Raw genomic sequence first — 18,344 nt, 5'->3', positions numbered from 1 at the left:
TTGGAAGTTTCATTTCCAAGGTAAATATGAGGTGCTACTCTACTTGGCCCTCTAATCACCACCACAAAATTTCTTTAGTTATATCAGAGTTTCTTATGTAGTTTGCTCTCCCAGATTGATTTTGCTTTAACAATTAGCTGGCATGGAGGGGAGGGCGGGACAAGCTGGTTCAGGACTGTGATGTGGGTGGATATGTAACTGCAGACTAGTATAGAAGGCAGCATGCTTCTGGATACCAGTTTCTGGAAACCACAGGAAGGGAGATTGCTCTTTTGCTTGGGTCCTGCTTGTGGGTTTCACACAGGCATCTGGTTGGCCACTGCGAGAACAGGATGCTGGACCAGATGGGCTATTGACCTGATCCAGCAGGCTTTTCTTATGTTCTTAAGAGCATTGTGCTAGTATAGCATTGACTTGTTAGATAGACGGTGTTCTTTCTTGTGCGCTGGCTAGAGCCAATATATATGGGAAAGGTATACATAAACTGCAGCCTCAGGACCAAGAGATAGTACTTGGTTGGGAGCAATAGTGCTTACTGATATCAGTGTTTATTTTAAGTAGTTCTACAGCATAATCCTATGCTCTGCAGCAGAGTGTCAGTAGAGTGTAGGACTGGATTTCAGCTCCCATTGCTGGCACAAGAAGAAATACCTGTTGGTCTGGTGCTAGTCTTTGACCGTTCCACCAGGCATCCTTCATTCTAACCAGCTGAGCAGAAAAGGGTGGCATCTTCCACTACTTACAAATTATTAAAATGGTAGAGTGGTATTAGAGTAGTGTAGCCTTCCCCAACATGGTGCCCTCCAGATGTTTTGAACTATGACTCACACCAGCCCCAGCCAGTATCTCCAAGGATCAAGAATGATGGAAGTTACAACCCAACACATCTAAAGGGCACCATGTTGGGGAAGCCTGGAGTAGCCTATTAGAGTGGTAATGGTCCCTCACCAATGGCACAACACTGAGATACTGCTGCAAAGGGGTTTTAGTGGAAGTTTATAAGCCAAGTAGGTCATGGCTGAAGACCTTTGAGCCCCTTTGCTTTGGACACAATTATGCTAGAAGTGGTGCATGTCTCAGCTTGCTCTGAAGCAGCTAAATGAGATGATGTGATCAGGCTGTAAATCTCTTAATTATTAGTCTAAAACAGCCAGATAATTGTTAAAAAGGGAGGAGGTTTCAGCACAATATTTGTAGTTTGCTGCACAGCAAAAGTTCTTCATTTTCAAAACTTCAAAATTCAGCTTATGAAATGCAGCTTTTTTATTTTTATTTTTTTTCTTTCCCCCTCCCCTCCCCTCCCCTCCTTTGAAATCTGCAGCCAAGCCACTGAATCTCTCTTATTTGGCCTCACATTTTGTCAAACACAGACAACATTGTCTCTTTGCAAGGAATTGTGAACCCTCTGGCCTTGCCAATTACAGTCAGGATGTCTCCAGTGCTTTATTTATTGTTTAGAACTGGGTGAATATAGGCCAAAGAGTTTCAAATATTTCCTTTAACTCAGCTCTTTAGCCCAATGTCCGATCATTTGTATTCTCGTCCCTACAGAGTTCTTGTATTGTACCTTGCCTTCTGTTCTTTAATTGAATGGATTATCAGCTTCCTGCATAGCGCCAGTAATTATGTTTAGAAAAGTAAGGATGCAGATTTGTACTTTAAACAGGAGGAATGTATTTGTTATAAGGAATACAAAATAGCTATTCTTTGTTTGTTTTGTGTATGCTTCTGCTGTACTTAGCAGTAGAAAAATGCCAATGAAAATAAAGCAAAACTGACTTAGACTGCAATCCTATCTCCACTTACCTGGCAGTAAACCTCAGTGAACATAGTTGGATTTATTGCCAAGTAAAAATCCATAGATTGGCTCCTTACCTCTCTCGCCCTGGCCTAGCCACTGTGATCCATGCGACGGTCACCTCCAGACTGGATTATTGTAACTCGCTCTACGTGGGGCTGCCCTTGAGACTGACCCAGAAACTCCAGCGGGTGCAGAATGCTGCAGCGAGACTCCTTACGAGGTCTTCGCTGCGAGATCACATTCACCCGGTGCTATGCCAGCTGCACTGGCTCCCGGTGGAGTACAGGATCAGGTTTAAGGTGCTGGTTTTAACCTTTAAAGCCCTATACGGCCTAGGACCCTCGTACCTACGGGACCGCCTCTCCTGGTATGCCCCACAGAGAAACTTACGGTCTTCGAATAAAAACATCTTGAAGGTCCCAGGCCACAGAGAAGTTAGGCTGGCCTCAACTAGAGCCAGGGCTTTTTCGGCTGTGGCTCCGATCTGGTGGAACACTCTGTCACAAGAGACCAGGGCCCTGCGGGACTTGACATCTTTCCGCAGGGCCTGCAAGACAGAGCTGTTCCACCAGGCCTTTGGCCAGGGCACAGCCTGACTCCCTCCCTCGGCAATCTTCGCGGAGTTCTGGCCCAATGGTTGCCAGTGGCTTGAATTAATTAATTTTATAACGAATGATTTTAGACTGTTGTTTATGCTGTACTTTTGTACTGTTTTATTGTTGTTAGCCGCCCTGAGCCCGGCTTCGGCTGGGGAGGGCGGGATATAAATAAAATTTATTATTATTATTATTATTATTGTTTGTTCAGTTTTGGTTTGTAGATGTCCTTGCCAGACAATGGGAAGAATTTCAGTTGAAAGTAAAGAACAGAAGGTATTCTAAATAGAAGAATTAAAGAAGAACTGACTGTAGACTTCAAAATCTCCTGATTTCTTTTTAAAACCTGAGCTTTTCTGATGAGGAAACAGGCTATTTCCTCAAGATCACAGTGACCATCCATCAAACATCTTTTTATGCTTACTGAGAACGAGGCAAAGTAATTCAGTGAAAAGTCTGAAGTTCAATTGCAGCCTTTTGCAGAAAGCTAGCAAAGGGTGAGAAATGAATCATCTTTATGCACCATTTCTGTAGTACTCTTTTTTTTATTGATCTACTCACAAAAAGAGGTTTGAACATTTTGAAAGCCAACTCAATGCCTTTGATCATACACAACTCAGAGATTTCTTAAACCTATAGCATGCAGTTGCTTATACAAGTAGAATTTTTAACATAGTTTTATTCCAATAGAAGGGGGAAAGGGCCCTTTATAATGCAGCTTCAGGGCCAGTTCACATGACCCTTAGTTATGTGAAGGGCTGTTTCCTTTCAAATAGCATTCTAAACTATGGGAGAAGGGGATGCCCCCCCCAGTATAAAAATTAAGGACAGCTGTCTGCAGATGTCATTAAAAAAACCCCTGATTACAGTTACGTAATGACTTTTCTGTTTGCATCTCCAGAGCCTTTTTAGCACCAAATTCTAAAATGTGGAGAAAAAAAACAATCTGTCTTTTGAAGGAGTTGTAGTAGACCTGCTGGCATTAAAAAACATAAGACAAAGTGAAATACCTTTGTTGTTTGTTTCCTTGCTTTTATACAAGTAGACCCAAGTACAATAATGGCTGTCCAACAAAATGTGCTCCAACATCTCTGCTCAAACTGCTTTGCTCAAGCTGCCTGCTCCCCACTCAACTTATTCCTTTCACAGTCATTAACTGCATACTGCTACCAATTATCATAATTACGATGCCCAGGCTGTGCCCTTGATTGATCCTAGAAGTGAACACAATTTATACACAAGAGAGCTTCTGAGGGAAATATAAACAAGTTATTTGACTTTGGAACAAACCCTTTAAAAATAAATCAGAGTAAGAGGAGTCAGCCAGTCTCTCCCCTCTGTCTCTTTTAACCTGTCATATCATATTTTTATTCACAGTTTTCTCAGACTAGTACTGCAGAAACTTGCTGTGATCCTATTAACATAGCCATCAAGCACTATGTGAAGACTTCTATGCTGTAAAGCAGGATGGACTGCCACAATGAGATTGATATGTCAAAACATGGCTAAGTCAAACATGTGAAAAGCTAAATCATTAGGATTGTTCGCGCAACAAATTATATACAATTTCTGGAAAAGGAGGAACGGGTTTGTGTCTGCAGGCCATCCAGATCTAAGCTTGTTGGCAGAAACTAGTGAACAGTGCTAACACACTTAAGTGTAGGCCCTGAATATGCAACTTGTATCCTGCCAGTACAGACTGCACATACGCAGCCTATGTGTGTGCACCTTGCGCACTGTAGACTCTGTTCGTTAACACTGTCAAGCTATAAGAAGGATTTTACCACAGATTAGATGCAAATGTGGTAAAACAATCTGTTCTCTGAGAGTCACTGCAGTCCTGGGCCAATTGCATGAGCAAACCAAGCCACTGCTATGAGCAACAATATTTTTAGGGGGTGCACACAAAGCTGCATATAATCAAAGGAGTGTAGCTCAGGATCCCATGCAGTGATACAAATTATGCTGGTGTGTATCACTCAGATCATGTAACTCAATTGGTTTATGGCAGCAAAAAATCTTGGCCAATTCTTGAGTTCATGATAGTTTCCCTTATGATACCCATCCTTGCTCTAAAAGAAACAAGGCAGGAAATAAGCTAACTTGTGGCCTTTCAGATGCTGTTTGACTACCACTCCCATCATCTCAGATCATTGACCATGCCAGCTAGGGCTAATGGGAGTTGGATTTGAACAACATCTGGAGGTCCACAGGTTAGCCACCCTGTTGTAGAGACTCTATGATAGGTACTTCTTAACCTGTTTGAAATGTTCAGAAATGTCAGTGCATTAGCATATGTTGACACAGATTCAGAAGGCCAGTGTTTCGCACATAATAAGCAGAACCCATCAGCAATAACGGCTGCTGTCATGCCTTCTGATCTCAATTTCCCCTCAAACTCAGAAGAGCACCATCCCATCTTCCTGGACCTTCTAGGGAAGAAGATGTAGCTTTGCCAAACTCCTCCAGCTTGTAAGACAACACTCCTAATGCAGTCCTCCTCACCATAGGAGCTGATAACTGCAGAATTGGCCAATATTCCTTTAAGGGCCCAGAAGGGGCAGCGTCAACACCAGGTCCAGATGGGCCAGATTTAATAAGATCCCTGCAATTTTGAGTTAACAGGTCTCCTCCAACCATCAGCCAATTTTGAGTTAACAGGTCTCCTCCAACCATCAGCTGTCAGAGTGTTCTGTTAGATTTTGCCCCATCAGCAAATAATTCCCCTGAGTTGTGAGGAGACAGAACAGCTACTCAGGGATACCCATGTGGTGCATATAAAATGGGAAGAAAAATGTGTTTTAGGGAGTTAAAGCAATTAAAGTATAAGCAGTTTGGCAAGGCAAGATGAATGAGCAAACCATTGTTTCATATACCTACATTTATCTTCTTGCATGGCAGTCATATAAGCATACTAAGAATCTCCCTCTTTTCCTGCCACCCACATGAAAACTCCTGAATACAAAAGACACAAAGCCATTCTGTTCCAAACACCTGGCAAGTGTAAATTGTTCTACTACCAGAAACACATCCTCTCCTTTTCCCTCCTAATGAAATAACAACCAACATGTTGTTATTTTGAAGGGAGAAGGATGGATATACCGGTACTTCCTGCACCAGGAAGCACCCCAAAAAGAAGCACATGGAACTAAAGAAGAGTCCTAGCTCTATGGCACACATAGCACAACCTGGAGGAAAATAATACTTTTGTTTCATAGATTTACTGGCCATTTCCCATTATGAAGAATTATAGTGCCAGCCCACAACTTGCATTAGGCATGCCACCCATGGATCATCTTTCCTTTAGCTCAGAAATAATCTGAGTTATTCCCTCAGTATACTGACAAGCACTTTAGCTTAATCCTAAACTTAAGCTGAATTTGCTTCCCCTGCACCATGAAATCTCAAATTCCCTACTACCCTGCTCAGAACCTGAAAACTCAGCTAATTTGTTGAGTTCTGATCATGGAAAAAAAATCCAAGCACATTCAATTAAATATATACACAAAGCCCTTCGGACCTTTGCACTAATTTCTTGGGGGTGTTGGAGGTGGAGCCAGAAGCACGTGAATTGGGAAAAGCAAAGTAAGAGACTTCCGGGTTAGCGCCATCGGCGAATGGCGGAGTTCCTCCGACTGGAGGAACTGGCTCCGTGGAAACTGGGTCTTCCCGCCGTGGCGAAGGTGGGGACCCGCTAGAAATCCCAGGCGGAGGAAGCCTGGGAATGTGGGGTTCGGCAGGGCACCAGGAGCGCCCCCCTACTCACGGGGAACCCCTTTTTGGGATTCTGGAGTAAAGTGGGGTGAGCAGCGCGGTGCTGCGAACTGACTGCTACTTTCACGGAGTGAAGCCGCACAGCCATCGCCGGAGAGCGCTGGCTTTTTCCTGTGGACAATTGGATTTAAAACAAGTACCCGTGAGTAGAAATGGAAAATTGGATCAAGAAATATCTTAATTTGACATCGAAGCGGGAAGGTTCAAAACAGGAAGTCCGCCTTCCGCTTTTTGTATATAGACTAAAGCAAAAACCTTGTAAGCTAAAGCCTGGAAAGTCATTAAAAAAGTCTAAATTTCCTTCGTTTATAACTACTGAAACCCCCTTGGAAGCAGGAGAAAAGGGGGGGGGGACTTTGTGTAACACCTGCAGGAGAGGGAGTGAAGAAAGATAAGTTTCCACCGTCTCTAACCTGGGAACGGGGTGTCAGAGACAGAAATTGTTGGAGAGGTTCATTGACTGTGAATGGAATACTTTGACAGATAGCTGAAGAAGAGAAATAAACTGATTCCAATGTTGCCTTTTGCATTCTAAAGAAACAAAATATCTGAAAAATGAAAGTAATTTTCCTTTGTTGGACTTGCCTTAAAAAGATGGATACAAATAGAAATTGTCTTCTCTAGAGGGAGCCTGCTAAATTGTTGCTGCAGTCTACTTGAGGATTCCACAGCTGTGAGATTAAGATCGTGGGATTAGTCCTTTTGACCTTGACTAAATATGAGCTGGAAGGAAGTATTGGTGCTTGCTTTATGCGAGACAAGTGCTTTGTTGGAACAGATGCATGAGAAGATGGATTTGATGAATGAGAAAATGGATTTGATGACTGTTGTGACCAATAACTGTGGACAAATAGTGAATAGTGATACAGAAACCATCCAGGATCCAACTCAGGAACCTGTATTGATTGGGCAAGTGCAGAAGATAATGGAGGAGGCTGCGGTTGCACCTCAAATAATACAAATGGAGAGGCCCAAGGCCCTACAGGAGCATAAGCCGCTGTTTTTGAAGATTGAAGTTGGAGTGGGCCAGGGGGAGTCTGGAGCTGAGGAGACTTTTAACTTTGGAGAGACTTCGAAATATGCTCGTAAATATTTTTTGGATTATATTGATGACTGTGGGGAGTGGGACTGTGGGGAATGGGCTGGTTTGATGAAGGGAGACGGAGATAACTTTGGGTTGGAACCCCCCAGAGACCTACTCCTCAATGAGAAAGGAAAGAAAGTAAGAAAGAGACCAACAAAAGACAAGAAAAAGTGCAAGTATAAACAAGAAGAAGAAGATCTGCAGAAGGGACATGAAGAGACTTAAGGGCCTCGGACATAAGACTTCCAGGTTGATGGACTAGATGGAATGGACAGTAAGGACTGACACGACCCGAGACCAGGAAGAAGAGACGTTGGATGAAGATTGGAAGAAAATTTATAAAGAAAAATTTTTATTTAGGGAATTAGCCTAAAATTAATGAATATTAGGGAAAATGTTGGAATGACACTATATGACGCTAGCAGAAATGATATCAGGAGTTATGTATAACTGAGTATTAAGTTTTAAGCTTTAAGGTAATTTATGATAAGATAAGGTTAAATAAATTAAGGTAATTTGAATAACAGAATATGGGGAAAGATGGAAAGGATCTGTCGAGTTAATTAATAGGTTAAATTGTTAAGATAAATTATTTAATAAAAATTTAGAAAGATGGAAAGAATTTGCTGAAATAACTAACTAAACTAGAATACAAAAAGGGAGGTGTGAGGAGGTCAACGAAACAAGCAAATGGAAGTTAAAGATATGTAATATGGGATTTGTGTCTTTTTTCACTTTTTTATTTTATTTTTTGCTGTATTGTTGTATTGGTTTTTATGTTTTGTGTTTTTTCTTCTTTTTATGTATTGCAGTGTTGTTTTTTATTTTTTATTTTTTTTTCTGTAATTCTGAAATTATTAATAAATATTATTTTTAAAAAAATGAATTGGGAAAAGCAAAGTAGTCCCACCAGTATTTGAAATACTGGTAGCATCATGTATATATTTGTTCTGAAAGTACAATTTGGATGTGAAGAAACAAAAAGAAATTAATATGATTGGCTATTGTGGTTAGAGAACAGCTGTTTTATGGCAAAACTGGGAATGTATTGCATTGGGAACAGGGTTGCTATTTGCGTTTTGAAATGATACAAAAATACAAATGCAAATGCAAATACAAATGCTGGTTCCTATGCATGAATATGTAAAGAAGGGAATGATTTTCAGATTATGCCAACACTACCAGTTGATTCAAATCTTGTGTACCATAGAAACATGTGTGGCATCAATAATATTCGCTTAACTGTGAGATGCCAGCTCCCACTTCCAAAATACACTTCTAATGCTGTGTCTGCACATTCTTTATTAAGGACCATTGAAAATTTACTATCTATATTCTGTTTCACAGGAAATATGGTTCTAAGTGTCAAGGAACAAGACTCAGGATGATTAATTTAAGCAGCAGAGATATGTGGTGTTTAAAGACATCACCGAGATACTTTTGTCCAGCTGCACACATGGATGTGAAACAAATTGATTGTGATGGATTTTAAGTGACAAGCAGAACTGCAAAAGGGCCTTACAATGCCATTGTAGCCACTCTGGCATAAACTGCTTCATGTACCAATCATGTGTAACCATCAATAAAAACAGGGTACAAATCACATGGAATTAACTGATAAAGTCTCAGTCATTATTACATTAATCTGGGGGTGCATCAGGAAAAAAAATGAAAAGACTAAAGTCAACCTTGAACTATAAAGCAACTAATTAGAACACCTACTCGATCATTAAAACATTAAAGGCACACCTTCATGCAGTGGACGAGCTTAATGCCATTGGATGTTAATCATTACAGAGCAGGGCTTCCTTCAGAGGTTAGTATCCCTGGCACCAGATGTGGCTCACAAGCTTTCAGGGTCCCACTGCTGTTCCCTGGAGACTCCTGGACCTGCTGATCCTCCTCTGTGCTGTCAGTGCTGGTTCACCTGCCCTTTCTGAGTGTTCCGGCAGTGGCAGAGGGTGGGATTCAGCTATGTTTTACTCAGAGTAGACCCACTTAAATGAATGAACACAACTAAGTGGCGGGGATCAGATGCAGAAAACCAACAGTGGTGATGGTGGCAAGGAGAACGGAGCCCATCTTAACCATGGCTTTTCAGAAACTTGGAGCTGGCATAGCTGCTCAGTATCCTGGGCGAATGAATTCTATAACTGTGAAGCAGCCACGGAGGATATTCTATAATTCTATAACTGTGAAGCAGCCACGGAGGATAAAGTTCCCACTCATCTTTTTGCATGGATTTTGTCACTGCCAGGTCAAAGGCAAGCAGCAACAGATGGAGGACAAAACGTGTAAACTGAAGGTTGGAGAGACACTCTGGATGGGCAAGATGGAGTCTCAGAGTCAGTTCTGTAGAAAGTTAACATGGAAAGTCAATGGTGCAGGGACAGATGGTGCAATGCAGGCACACAGATGGCAGACTGGAATGTCCGTAGGTAGAGAGACTAGCGGATAGTCTGGCAGTAATACTGGAGAGTCACAAAGTCATGCCCAAATACTCCCTTGTTGTCCAGACCTAAGCTGGAGCCTGCCAAGGGAGACCAAGGGGCTGCCTGGAAGCAGAGTCATCCAGAGGCCTGGGATGATGAGACTATCCTTTTCACTTACAACCTTCAGTGGATTACCAGAAAGGACACGAGTGGAATGATAAGCAGACTCTTTGGATGAGTTCTGATTGATCTCATTTCAGAGGGAGTAGGCAAGAATTTGCAATAATTGAACCTAGGGATTCTTCTGGAAGATAGGGCCAAGCAACGGAGGGCTCAGAGAAAAAGCTGAAGTCCAAAGCTCCCCACTGGGAGTCAGGGCTGCTTTTGAAGAAGCAAGATAATATGCTCTTAGCAATTCAAGCTCATTAGTAATTAAGCTGCTGTGTTCTGCACTAGTTGCAGCCTTACCCATCAAACTAAAAGGGCAAAAATAATAACAATTTATATGCAAATCTTTTAAAGCCCTTTCACATTTTGTAAAGATAAAAGCAAAATTAAAGCAACTCTGTGGATGTAGGTTGACTAGTTTTGCTAGTGTATAGCCTCAGTAATGAAAATTTCATTTAGCCAATTATAGAGAATATGACCAGCATGCTCAAAAGGCCGCTAAAGGCAAACAGGTGCAAAACAACCTACAGTACTTTGCAGAGGTAATATACACTTTCTCGCTTTCCACTAGATGGCAGTAAACGTTTGTTCAGTTTCACTGATAAAATAATGGTCATAAACAAAAATGCACAAAACGGAATTTGTTCTTTACAATCTTTAAAGGTTAATGGATTATTAAATTATGTTTACATAGTATGCTACCATGAAGTTGTAAATATTGCACTTTCAGTTTGGAAGACCATTTCTACTTGCGTTTATGCACACGAACAGATATCACTTGGTGAGGCAAGAGGGGGTTAGCTCCAAAGCTTATACAAAATAGAAATATGGACAAAAATCCTATTACCGGTAAGTCTCTACAAATACACTTCCTTCTCTGACAACCTCTGCCCTGCCCCCCCCCCCCACAGCCACAAAACACTCCCCTCTCTCCTATTGTTACTACATTCCCCCCCTCTCTCTGAGCCATGTTCCTACCTCCTTAACTTGAAGTCTGAGACATGATTCTACTGTCAACCATACCATGCTACTCCCAGAATGATGAACTGTAACCCAGACACCTGCAAAACATTGCCACAAATGTTTTCTTGGGGAAAATGTTTCTACCCCAAGCTAAATTCCAAAAAAAATCTCAGGAGAGTAAAATATCCCCAATCCAAACCAAGGGGGTGTTTTCAGAAGTCTGTTTTCCTGGACCAGTTTTTGTTTGCAAAGGCTGGGGGATATATATCCCCCTCCCTCAATAAATTAACACTGGAGAAGATAAAACACAATCCAGTGGTAAACATCAATAGATTTATTGGAATATTTGTGGGCGGGGCTCTTTTTCATTTTCAAAAAGAAAACGCTAAGTGGGCACTTAAATGTGTACCACTGGGTCGGTTTTTGATGAAAAGTTTTAACCCCAACACATACCATTAGCTGAAATAAACAAAGCACCTTGCGTGTCATGTTCAGTTGGTTTCCTTGAATTATGGTTGTTGTTTTGACTCCTAGATGCTTCTTTGTGTACTGAAAGAAAATTAAATGGCTGAAATTTGGGGACATTGTTTGCAGGTGACAATGTCCTAGGAGGCCTATATTGTATGGCTAGCATTTGTCAATTTTGCAACAAATACTGCACTGGGGTATAATTTTACCTCCAAACTGCTTTAAAATGAATCACATTATTGTTTTCCAATATTATCTGCTCCAATTGACAGGAGAAAATGTCTCAGCCAATGCAAGCTAATCACAATGAATGAACTTGGAGAAGCTGATTAGGAGCCGCTGAAACACTTTCTTGATGTGCCTCTATCCTGAAAAACTGTAATCTGTGTTGGAATTACTTGCAAGCCACATATGGCCTTGAGGACAAGTTTAGGCATCTAACAACATGGGCTGTGTCTAAGGATGCTTAAGAAATCCAATATTTGCAAGTTCTGATACAAACTGACCTGATCTGTAGCTTCACAATGTATTTTTGTGCTTCCTGGAAGCACTAATGAAGTTTTAGCACCCACCCCACCTACCATAACAGACCCTCCAAGTGTCCCTATTTTTCAGGGACAGTCCTGGATTTACAGAAGCCATCCCAGTTTCTGATCTGATTCTGCGATGTCCCACTTTTCCTTAGAATGTCCCTATTTTCAACAGAAAAAAGTTAGAGGGTATGGAACAGGATGTCACTATTTTCACCAGAGAAATGTTGGAGGGTATGCCATAAATGTTACATATATACCCCAATACATTACAGACACACATACACACACACACACCAACCAACAGGCTTATCAATTATTCGAATGTTGGTTGCTTTGTAGCCAAAGCAGCAACAACCCCAAACAAGAGACAAGTATCAGTCAGTAGACATGGCAGAACTCTGAGGTTTTCAGAGCTATCACAAGTATTTTAAAAATCTGCCCAATGAAGACTGCGTATACTCAGAAGACATGGAGAGCTGAATGACTGTGGTCTGGAGAACTGGACTGGAAATATAGGGGCGGGGATTAATGGAATTGAGGCTGTGTATACATAAAGCCTTTGTACACAGCAGCTTGCAGTTGTACACACCTTTGCACAATGACATCATCTACAGCAGTAGCTAATATCTGTCTTTGCACACAGGCGGGCAAGTTTTCAAACAAGTGCACAACACTTAGATCGAGCAGTGAGGGTACTGCCAGAAGACGTGAGGTTACAGGGGAACCAGGCAGAGGGCTTTCTCGAGGCCCTCTGCACCAGCCCTGTGGAACACCCTCCCATCAGATGTCAAGGAAATAAACAACTATTTGACTTTTAGAAGACATCTGAAGGCAGCTCTGTTTAGGGAAGGTTTTAATGTTTGATGTTTTATTGCATTTTTAGTACTCTGTTGGGAGCTGCCCAGAGTGACTGGGACAACCCAGTCAGATGGGCAGCAAACAAATATATATTGCAGCCTTTTGAAAAAGGAACTAGAAACTGACGTCTTGCTATACTGATATACAGAGGATACATATCAGTATACAGAGGTGACTAAGTTACTTTACTGCTGTCTATTTCATTCACAGACAAGTTAAAAACGGTGAGAGGGAGTGGCATAGCTAGCTTGCAATGTCATTAGATCTGCTCTAATAGAAGGCGGCCTGAGAACATGCTCTCTGTGTATATATGTATGCAGCAAGCAGTTGAGAGGTGTGTTCTCAGCATAAAATAGATTATATCCATTCCAGCAGAATGCACAGAATCTAGACAACTAGGGTGGGGCAGGGATGACGTGAGGGTGACGTAGGGTATATAGCACTCCCCAAAAGGCACCTGCATCCAGCACCGAATGCACAGTATCACACACTGTATACATGCCCTGAGAAGCTGGAATTCTGAACAGCCCCACACTGCATTGTACTGTAAATCCCACTTTATTTCTATTATTCAGCAAGGAGAACTGTGCAAGTCAGTACAAACGTACAACAGATGTTCTCAAACAAAGCTAATTTATAAACCATTCTTCTGCCTTATAAATTACAGCAGTATATATTTATCTATTTATTTCGCTTTGTTAATATGAGTGTGCAAGGAATTACAAAATTCCTTCTGTTTTAACTCTTGCAAGTGGATGCCCATTTGCTGTTCTTTGGTGACTGAAATTGAGGCTATAGAAAAATGCTTGATTACCTTCATTGTACATCCAACAGTCATGTTCATAAATAGATTGGGTTTGATTTTTTTAAAAAATGGAAGTAAAGGTTGAATGCTACTATAAAACACCTGCTTTTAACAACTGCACATTATAGCTTTACTGTGAGAAACACACGTTGATTATGTTTTTAAAGAGACCTTTCAAAGAAAATCAAAGGGAGTGTGTATAAGCAGCGTACACACAATTTAAACTGCATATCCATTGGGCTGCCAGATTGGCACTCAGAGATTCATTTCCCAATTAAAGTAACCAATATATATGTGATAGTAACCCAGCTTCACAGGAAGTTTTGTTATGAAACCAACATTATCAGCTATCTGCACATCCTCAGTTTCTCTAAACCTTGTTGCTAACAAACAATGATGGTAATGGTTAAGCTTGCTTCAAGAATAACCCTCAATGGTGGCTTGTTCATTAAGTTGAACTGTTTCATCAACTTCAGTCTGCCCTCAGCCAGCCCCGCCAGTCTGCCAACCAGTCCAGGGTGTAAAACTGCCTGTCAGCTCCCACCTCCTTAGTCTCAATGTTGACCTTGTAGAATTCAGCAGAGATGAAGATGGGGACAAAACTCAAATTACTTGGCTCACCCTGTCATTGGCTCTGTTTCTGTCTGATGTTAACCTCCCTGCTTTCTGCCCCACCAGCAGTGGCGTAGCGTGGGGGGTGCGGGGGGGCCGGCCGCAACATCTGGGGGGGGGTGCGCTCGCACTCGCAGCTCTCTGCCCCTACCTGGCTCACTCACTCTCTCTCACTGCAGTGCTGGCTGCGCGAATCCGATCCGAGCCGCTCGGTCGCCGCCCACTGTGGAGGGGGTGGGCACCAGGCGTGCGGTGCGGAGAGAGAGCGAGGGACTATCTGGGGGAGGGACAGTGCAGCGGCCGCCCAGCGCAGTGCTGAGCGCGGGAGAGAACCACACCAGACCAGACCAGGCAGCAGCAAGAAGAAGCTGGCAGCGGCGGCAGGTTAGGAGTTAGGGGGCGCAAATTACTTGCCTTGCCCCGGGTTAGGGGGCGCAAATTACTTGCCTTGCCCCGGGTGCTGACAACCCACGCTACGCCGCTGCCCACCTGTCCCAATGTGCACCAGATACCATGGCTAATTCCCAATTCCCATATCAAATGGAGCTTTTAGAAACTTCTAAAAGGCTTTGTCTTCTGGTTGACCTAGAAGCAACTGAGTTGTAGAGCAGGGGTGCTGTTGGACTATAACTGCATGGGACTGATGGGAGTTGGAATCCAATAACATCTGGAGAGACACAGGTTCCCAGTCCTTGCTGCAGTGGATGATAACAGGAAGACTGGCTTGCAGATCTCCCAGTGGATCTGAGCTTAGTAGCTGATGTTTGTCAGGGACAACTAGTCAGGGTTTAGCATAAAATAACAGAATTGTAAAGTCCTGAAAAGTCATCTAGTCCAACTCCCTGCAATGGTGGAATCACAGCTAAATAATCACTGACAGATGGCCACCCAACCTTTGTTTAAAGACCTCCAATGAAAGAGAGCCCACAACATTCCAAGGTAGTCTGTTCCACTGTCAAACAGCTCTTACCACCAGGAAATTCTTCCTAATGTTTAGTTGGAATCTCCTTCCTTGTCATTTTAATCCAATGGTTCTGATCCTACCCTCTGGAGCAGCAGAAAACAAGCTTGCTTCATCTTTCATGCAACAGATATCTGAAGGTAGTTATCATTTCACCTCTCAGTGGGTGGGCTCTCATCAAGTACCAGAGCCTCAGCAGCTGCCAAATGAAGCCAATACCTGATTCTGTCCCCTCAACTAAATCTACATTTGGAACATTTTGTCTTTCCAATATGCAATTTATATGCTACTCCTTTACCGCAATCACGGCTGGATCCAAGAAGATGAGGAAAGAAGAGTAGGATGGCCACAAAGAAGAACAGGATGGAAATAATACAGTTGCTTTCAGATATCTTGACTATGTTGTTTTCTCAGTTTTCCAGGTAAATGAGGTTGTATTGTATGCAAAAATAACCCTCCTCTCTTCCTCCTTAGAGGAAAGCCTCCCACAAAGATGCCTACAAAGAGGCTCACAAATATTTCAAGTTTAGATGTATATTAAAACCATATGAATAATGCATGACATTCCTCTAGTATCATTGTGTGCAGTGCTCTGTGATGCTGGCAGATATTCCAAGACCATAAAGACAGTGTTTCACTGGAAGTTGCGTTGCTAGCTCCCTTTTGTGCTTTTGAAGGGGCATCTTAAGAGGCTGTCAAACATTGGAGAAGGAACTTGCATTCTGATTTTAGTAAGACGGTAAATAAAGCTCTAATATTTAAATTTCAAACTCCTTGTAGGTGGAAGAATCTCAAATAAAAGTTTCTGTTGAAAAGAACTTTGTTCACTGGTGCTAATTTTTTCACCACCAGTTTTGGATGTTTATTTGAATGAAGAGAGACTTATAAAAATAAGTGAATAAATAATGCTAATATGTGGAAATGAAGCACTATACAGTACACATTTATATTTGACTTCCATTTTTTAACTTCCATTTGTTACTTCCATATAGTGTAAGTACACATCAGTTTATTTAGATAATTAAATGACTCACAAGGTATCTCTGAGCTGTACTATAAAACTGCTTCTCTGACAACCACCAAGCACTGAAAATATATTTTACAGAGAATGGAGAACTTGCTAAAGGTGCAGACAATGTAGTGTCCTCCAGATATTGTTGAAACTACACCATAATCCTTGACCATTGGCCATGCTGGGTAAGGCAGATGGGAATTGGAGTCCAACAACATCTGGAAGGCACTGTGTTGACTATCCCTTCTTTATTTAATAAGCTGCCATCAGATGTTGTGCTTGGCTCTTTTGTGAGAAATGTTAAATCATTCCATTGGACATACCATATAAGATTGCATAATTTCCAGGACTGGCTTGGATAGTACATGAATTAACTGTCTCATTAAAAATAAAAATATTATTTTATTTATTAACATTGTTTACTGTCCTTCATCCATAGATATCAGGGTGGTTCACGACATAAAAACACAATACAAAAACACAAAATACATAATGAAAACAGGAACAATAAACCAACAGCCCCTTCCCCACAAATACATTTAAAAGGGGTATAAGATGATAATGAGCCAAAGGCCTGGTTGAAGAGGAACGTTTTCTCTTGATGCCTAAAAGTATGTAACAATTGCATCTTTATTTAAGGGACAGAAGAGCCCATCAAAGGTCCATCTAGCCCAGCATTCTGTTATCAGAGTTGCCAGCCAGACACCTAAAGGAAGCCCACAAGTATGTCATGAGCACTGTAGTATTCACCCATGCCTGAACTCCAGCAACTTGTATACAGAGACAGACTGCCTCTGATACTGGAGGTACTGGATAGCAATCATGGCTAGTAGCCATTCATACCCTTATTCTCCATGAGTTTCCCTAACCCTCTTTCAAAGCTGTTCAAACTGGTCACCATCACACCTTGTAGCAGCCAAATCCATAGTGTTAGCTGAGTGCTCCATGAAAAACGACTGTAACTAGCCATTTTCTGGACTTTCCTCAGTTCTATATTCTTTTCGGTATTTGTGTTACTGCTCCAATTTCTATAATGGCATTGCAGTGCTTACTGCTTTCTTTTCCATTTCTTCCCCCACGTGCCTTTTAAACTCTACTGCTAGCAGTGAAGAATCCAATATGCACATTGTGCTGCTGTACACTATAGTTGTCAACACTGTCAGGATAAATATGACCTATGAAAGCACAGAAAGCGACAGCATTTTTGACCTTTAATGTTTGGCTTCGCATTTGCCCCAAAGCAGGTGACCAAAAAGAAAGAAAGAAAAAAGAGTCAGGGCCCTATTTAAAAGTCTCAAGCTGCCTGCCTGCGTCCCTCACAGTGCCTGGTATTAATATGCTGCAACACTCAACAAATAAATATGACACTTATGCCTAGATCAGCCTTCTCCAACTTTGTGCCCTCCCAATGTTTTGGACTAAAATGCCCATCAGCTCCATCCAGCATAGTGCTGGCACTAGGCTGGAGAAGGCTGACTATATACAACAATGCTGGATTTAGTTGTTCTTTCCATAATCTAGCCTATATATAGCTAGGGTTGCCAACATTTGAGGTCTAGTGCTGGAGCCAGATTACAGAACATGCTAGTTTGGTGTGGGGAGAGGAAATGAATTGAACTGTTTATGAAGTTTTCCAGCACTAAACCCCTCAAAATGTGTTCTGCCTGATCACGATTTTATTGAGTGCACCTTTAAAATAAATGATTTGCTGGTAGAACATTTGGAAGGCTTGGGAATGAGGACCTACCACCATTCCCAGCTCCAACATGTGTATTTTGCTGCTGTCCATCTCCTCTGGAGAGAGCCAGCTGTTAACCATCTAGCCTGGGGAAGAGATCCGGCTCATTCTGTATCTAAGCCAAGCTACTGTGTGGAAGGGCAGCTGGACTAGCTTTTTTTAAAAAAGTGTTAATATTCTATCTAGATTACCTTACCACTCTAATTATTACTTTTAAAGTGTTTAAGTTTTAATTAAAAACTTCATTTTAATGAAGAAACTTGGAGATATTTATCACAGCGTTTAGTGCTGGGGGAATCAAACTTTGTAAAAAGCTTAGAACGGCCTGATTTTGTCTGCAAGAAATATCTATTTGTAAAAAAAGTCAAACATAACCAATGAGCAGATAGTCTGTGTCTCTAGAGATTAATTAGAATTCTTCTGCAGCCTCATGTGGATTTTAAAGAAAGCAATACTTGCTTTTTCCAGATATTTATGGCTAAAGAACGATTCTTTGAGCATGTAGAAACCTTTTAAAAAAGAAACTACCATCAACAAAT

At 41.7% G+C, this 18,344-nt stretch overlaps 1 protein-coding gene across 2 annotated transcripts in view; it reads right to left on the bottom strand.

Moving 5' to 3' along the window:
• SASH1 (SAM and SH3 domain containing 1) overlaps positions 1-18,344 on the bottom strand; it is a 554,241-nt gene that overhangs the window by 190,121 nt on the left and 345,776 nt on the right. The gene's annotated exons all lie outside the window — the stretch shown is intronic.

The sequence above is a fragment of the Podarcis pityusensis genome (assembly GCF_964106645.2).
Source record: "Podarcis pityusensis genome assembly, chromosome: 3".
Lineage (NCBI taxonomy): Eukaryota > Metazoa > Chordata > Lepidosauria > Squamata > Lacertidae > Podarcis > Podarcis pityusensis.
Note: the sequence above shows the minus strand (reverse complement) of the source record. Positions and strands in the feature narration are given on the sequence as shown.